The sequence below is a fragment of the Panthera onca genome, chromosome A1 (assembly GCF_046562875.1).
Source record: "Panthera onca isolate mPanOnc1 chromosome A1, mPanOnc1 haplotype 2, whole genome shotgun sequence".
Classification (NCBI taxonomy): Eukaryota; Metazoa; Chordata; class Mammalia; order Carnivora; family Felidae; genus Panthera; species Panthera onca.
This window is the reverse complement of record NC_138339.1, coordinates 219,253,674-219,260,060: the sequence shown is the minus strand read 5'-3', so window position 1 is coordinate 219,260,060 and position 6,387 is coordinate 219,253,674. Positions and strand designations below refer to the sequence as shown.

Sequence of the window (6,387 nt, the reverse complement as noted above, 5' to 3'; positions counted from 1 at the left end):
TATTTCATAAAGTGATGAGTAGAAATTAAGGTTATGCATGGGAAATGCTTGGTACGGTGAAACACAGTACCTAGAAGTGTCAATAGGTGTTACTATCATTGTCATCTTTATTATTGCAGATACGAACTCAGACATGGATCTAACATTCTTCCCACAATGAAACAGAATGTTGCGTTTGATACCCAGAGCCAACTCAGAGTAAGAGAGTATTTCGTGCTTTCTGCCTTCTTCCTGTGAGGTGCTGCAAAGGTCGGGGATGGGAAGCCGTGCTTTATAGTGTTTACCAATTTCTATGGTGTAAAAATACTCCCACCGTGGTAGATTTCAACCTGAAGTTCACTGAATGCAGAGGCAGAAAGAGATGATCACAATCTTCTCTCTCAAGCTCAAGGAGCCTGCCCCGGCACACCCAAGAGGTAATCTCTCTTCTCTTTTGCAGTCCCTTTGTTCCCTGATGAAACCAGATCTCTTCCCTCTCAGGCGGAGGACCTGTATGTCTACCTGCTGTCCTCCTGCAGAGGTAAGAGGCTGTGCCTGGAAGTTAGAGGAAGTCTTCAGGCCTGAACCTCAAAGCGGTGCTCAGGCCCAGCTCACCAGACTGTCCATAGCAAATGGTACTTTAATTCTCATTTGCTAGTGTTCCCTACATGTCTACTGCCCTCGGGGGATCTTGGCTGTGGCTGTGGCTATGACTTGGGTAAGACTGTTATCTTTGGATCACATCAACATAATGCCTTCTTAAGACCAAAAGCTCCTTACCTATTTTTAACATGTAGCATTTATATATGGCACTATTTTTGCTTAGGAAGTTAAAGTAATCATTTTTGTGTCTTTCCACAGTCTTCAAAATGATACTTTTTGATAACTACATAATTCCATTAATACACTTAAAATAAGGTGTCTGTAAAGGAAAAAGAACCAGGGGGCAAACACTGGGGAAAGAATAAGAATTTCAAGAACTGAGTATAGTCTTGAATATTAATAAGAGAAGTAAAGTGAACCATTGAATCTTCCAATTAGGTCACTAATGATTTTAGGAAGAGAAAGTTAATCTCTGTCCTGGGGGCAGAAGTAGGCAAAGACAGTGAGGGAATTAAGATCACATATTTGCCGAGTACCAGGGACTATGGTAGATGCTTTTCTTGCATGACCTCATGTGCAAGTTACAGCGAAGAAACCGAGGCTTGGAGTCGTTCGCTAACCGGCCCAGGGTTGCCCAGATCAGTCTTCATTTTATTGCAGTCAGGAGTGAATGAGAATGAAGACAGTAGAGACAGGAAGTATGAATAATTCTTTCTGGAATCATGATGAGGAAAGAAGAGAAAGCCAGGTGTAAGGACATGGAATCACTGCTCTTATAATAAAAACAAAGCTCAGTTCCTCCAAGGTTGACACTGAAAAAGAGCCCTCACGTGACTGCAAGGCCAGAAGCAGAGACCGCCAAACCCTAAACCCTGTCCCGGAGATTCATCTCTCTTCTGGGAATCTTGGCCTCATTATCTTTGCTCCAGCAAAGCCTGCTCAGATCTTTCTTCCTTTCCTATCTGAGACGCCAGCACAAGGTAACAAAAGGCATTTTTTAAAATTGAAGTATGGTTGACACAATGTTACACATAAAAGGCATTTCCTAACATCCCATGGCAAAACCAAATCAAAGCTAGAAAGTTTAAATGAAAGGGTAATGTTTCCTAACCTTGGCTGGTCATAGAAACTGCCCCGAATGTCAGGAGATTTGGATTCAGAAGGTCTATAGTGGCGGCCTGGCAACGGTGTCTTAAAGTAATTCCAGTTTATCCTTAAATTCCTGCAAGTTTGGGTATCACTGCACTGGCAAGTAACAGAGCAATAAACAAAGTAACATACATCCGTGTGGTCTGGCTCCCAAGACAAAGCGTGCTTACAACCGTGTTGAGGTCCTCACCCTCATCTCATGGGTTTGATGCTACATTGGCACATGCTGGCTTCTTTAAACTCCGATCTGGGCCCAACAGAGGGAAGCCCTTGGCCAAATCCCAAGGTGGCAAGGAAGGAGGGAAAGAGGGCTTCTTCCATTCTTAACACTTCCCAAAGACTGGGTCATTAGTTCCTAACCAGCTTACCAAAACAGGCAAGGCCTGACTTCACCCGCCCTGTCCCCTTCTTTCCTGTCATCGCTCCAGCAGGAGGAATGGTGGCAGCCTGTTGGCAGCCCGCTCTCTGCCACCCGATCCTCAGTCTCACCACGAGTGAGTCTTAGGGAGGGTGACCAGACATCCAGGCTTGCCTGGGGTTAGTCCTGACCTACCACTCCCAAGAGCCCAGAGTCCTGTCTGGTTCGCTGTACTCTTTCATTCTCAGAAGGGTCCCAGTTCGGATGATAAATTATATAGTCACGCTGTCTATGAACGACGAGCTAGAACAAAAACAGGAGTGCACAAAAGCAAGTAGTAGTCTGCCAGCAATTTACATAATGACTTCCATTTATCAAGCAAATGACTCTGTGACACCACACACATCACTTCAATTAACCCTCACAGCAACCCCGGGAGGGACAAGGATTTTGCAAATGAGGGAAGTACCAGGGTCAAGCGCCTTGACCAGAGCCATCCAACTATGAGGAGCAGAACTGGATTCAAACATCCATCTGCGTGACCCCAACTTCTGCCCTGAAAGGGGCCTGGCTGACTCTTCAGGGCATGTGGACACCGCCCGCCCCCCCCCCGCCCCGCCCCCTGCCCCAGTCTCTGACCCTGTGAAGAAACAACTTTACCAAGAAAGCCGGTCACTTTCCACACTAAAGGAAAACTCTCAATATTCACATTTTCATCTCACATTTGAGAGTAGAAATCTGCTTCTGCAGCTGTTGTCGCTTGCTTGTTTCTGTAACCTGATTTGAAAGAACACTCCCAAGAGAAGCAACGAAGTCTGCAGAAGCACAGTTTGACTCAAATGGATCCAACCCGTTCGCAAATGGAAAATAACACTGAGGAATCAGTTTTGCATCACATGCATTGCCGCTTTGAGTTGTTCCTAATGGCACCGAGGACTTAAATGTAACCCAGAGAATGGATTAAAATCCTTGCTTTGTATTTGCATGATTTAATCTTCTAAACCTATTGCTCTCCCGGTAGAGGTGACTTTAAATTTTAGCTTTCACAGGGGCACCTGGGTGGTTCAGTTGGTTAGGCTTCCAGCTTCGACTCAGGTCGTGATCTTGTGCTTTGTGAGTTCAAGCCCCACGTTGGGCTCTGTGCTGACAGCTCAGAGCCTGGAGCCTACTTAGGATTCTGTGTCTCCTTCTGTCTCTGTCCCTCCCTGGCTTGTGATCTGTTTCTCTTAAAGATAAATAAACATTAAAAAAAATATTTTTAAAATTTTAAACTTTACTTTCATCACCAGATTGTCTGCAGTTTCCATTCCCCCCCCCTTTATAAGACAAATGGGTATTTTTTTGCATTTTAATTTTTTATTCCAAAAGCACTCCCTTAATGCATTCTCTTTGACACACACACACACACACACACACACACACACACATCACACATAGGCTTAAGTGACCTTTGATCAATTACTCCAGTCTCAGACCTGTACACTGTTACTGATTTGGTTTTTTGTCCTTCTAGATATTTTTCTACTCAGGAAATTATTTTCTTCTACTTTCTGCCTTTTGCAATAAAGCTTCCAATATAACTGCTTTTCCCTTCCTCCCCTCAAACTCCGTCATGAGGAAGCAACATTTTAAAATCTCAGAGGTTGAAATCTCCCAGGGAGTTGTGGTGGCCCCCTTCTCTCTATCTAGTCTGTCCTTCACCCTGTTGAGTGCTTAAGAGCAAAAGCTCCAGAGTCAGACTTCTGGGCGTGAATCGTGGCTCCATCACTTACTACCTGAGTGACCTTGGGCAGGTTCATTCATTCATTGTTTGTTCAGTAAATATTTATTGAGCGCCCATTAAGTGTTAGGGATATAATGGTGCACAAGACAATATTCTGACCCTTACAGAGCTTGTATTCTAGTGGGAAACACAGAATATAAGCTTATGAATGAATAGAGCATAATTCTAGGATGCAATAAATGCCATGAAGGAAAATGAAACAGAGTCAGGGGACAGATACCACCTTTTTCAATGTAGGTGATCAGAGAAAACTTCCCTGGGGACATGACGTTAGAGCAGAGAGCTAAGTAAAGTCAGAGAACAAGCCATGAAAAGTTGTGAAGGCAATGGCAAGTACAAAGGCCCTGAGGCAGAAACCAACTTCAGGCATTGGAGGAACAGCAGGAAGGCAAGTGAGCTGAAACTGTAGGAGAGAATGGTGGTGCATGAAGCATTCTGCTTTCCACCACCATCCTCGTCTTCTTACCCCTGTTGTACCCAAACCCCCAAACTTCTGCGTATCCCTGTAGTACCCCAACTCCAGCTCTGTGGGTCCGACAGCCTACTGTTTTCCTACCTTTTTATTGCTCCTCCCCTCTCTCATATCCTCACTTCCCTCCTTAACCAGCTTGGTTCCAAAGTCCAGTATAGTAACTTCTCCCTTGCATAAACACTCAACTCCTCAGCTGCCCATCATCTTTCTTTCCTCAGACTTGTAACACTTCCTCCCCCAATCCTCGTCTTCGCTGACAGACTTCCTGTTTCGCCGAGAAAATAGAAGCAAGCCAGAGAGGGCTCCACAAGCTCCCACCTGCACTTGTCCCCCATCCCCGCCTTCCGTCCTGTGGGTGCCAGGGAGGAAGGCCCTCCTGCAGGTGCACACACTCCATCCCTCCAGCCTTCTCTGGTGAGTGTCCTTCTTTCTCCTTCGTGGTGCCATCAGCAGGACTTTCCTGCACTGTCACAAGGCCACCTCCTGATGACCCACCTGCCCCTGCAGCCACCACCTCATGTTTCTGACCGTCTCTACAGCACAACCACTTTTGCTCACCACCTTCACCTTCTTTTTCTGCATCCCCTCTGAACCCTTGCCAGCCTGCTGTGTCCCACTGTCCCACTGAAACTCCTCGTTTGCTAAGCCTTCCACGTTGGCAGACCCAATGCTTGATCCTCATTTCCCAGACCTGTGGCAGCATGGGAGCCCTCTTCCTGCGCTGTCCTGACCTCCATTATTGTTCCTGTTTCTGACTCCAAGCAAGGCTCCCTGCAACCACTCCTGCCCATCTTCACAGGCACATCTCTGACCTGCTCATATTCCTCCCCTGCTGCGCACCCACTCAGTGTCCAAGTCCTGGGTGGGGCAGGGAACTCCAAGTTCCTACATGGCCTGCCCTCTCCCCAAACCACCCCCAGGACCTCTCTGACCTCTGCTTACTGCCATACCTTACTCTCTGTGCTCTAGACACGTCTGCCTCATTGCTGTTCCACAAACACGCCAAGCACACTCTTCCACAGGGCCTTTGCACTTGCTGTTCCCTCTGTCTAGAATGTTCTTCCTCCAGAATCCACTTGGCTCACTCCTTTGTCACCTTCATGTTTCTGCTCTAGTGTCACTTTCTTGAGAAGACCTTCCTGGCCATCCCCTCAGCCATCCTGGTGGCCCCTCACTGCCACTCAGCACTCCCTAGTCTCCTTTTCTTTCTTTTTTTTTTAAGGTTTTTTTTTTTTTTTTTTTATTAATCTCTACATTGTGGGGCACAAACTCATGACCCCGAGGTCAAGAGTCACATGCTCTACCGAATGGGTCACCCAGGCTCCCTCCTATTCTCCTTTTCTACTTCATTTTTCTCCATAGAACTTACTACTATCTGATAGCCTACATTTTTTTTTTTAATTACTGTTTCCTCCCACTAGAATGTAAGCTCTATGAGTTAAAATTTAAAAAGACCACTCTTGCGGGGGGGGGGGGGGGGGGGGGAGGGGGGTTGCGCCTTGGTGGCTCAGTTGGGTGAGCGTCCAACTCTTGATTTTGGCTCAGGTCGTATCTCACAGTTCATGAGTTCAAGCCCCACATCAGGCTCTGTGCCCTGACATTGTGGAGCCTGCTTGGGATCCTGCCTTTCCCTCTGTCTACCTCTCCCCCACTTGCTCTCTATCTCTCTCTCAAAATAAACTTCGAAAACCTTAAAAAAATAAAAAAATTAAAAGACCACTCTGGGGAGATACAGGCGTCCAGTTACAGAATGAATTCAGCATGGGGATGAAAGTTATGGCAGAGGGAATATAGTCAGCGACATTTTAATAGTGCTGCATGGTGACAGATGATGGTTACACCATAGTGAGCACAACATCAAGTTTTGAGAAGTCAAATCAACTGTCTTGTACACCTAAAACCAATGTAACACTGTGTCAACTATACTCAAATAAACACATTTTTAAAAAAGAAAAAGAAAAAGGCCACTCTGGCTGCTGTGTGTAGGGAAGACTGTACTGGCTGGGGGCGGGGTGGCAGTTGAAGGGTAAGGCAAAATCCAAG

At 46.2% G+C, this 6,387-nt stretch overlaps 1 long non-coding RNA gene across 1 annotated transcript in view; it reads left to right on the top strand.

Annotated features, from left to right (window-relative positions):
* Positions 1-4,507, top strand: part of LOC144613040 (uncharacterized) — a 101,763-nt gene extending 97,256 nt beyond the window's left edge. Inside the window, exons 12-14 of the long non-coding RNA XR_014137419.1 lie at positions 120-198; positions 440-520; positions 638-4,507. This is a non-coding gene — a long non-coding RNA (uncharacterized LOC144613040). The remainder of the gene's footprint in view (positions 1-119; positions 199-439; positions 521-637) is intronic.
* Positions 4,508-6,387: the final 1,880 nt, after the last annotated feature.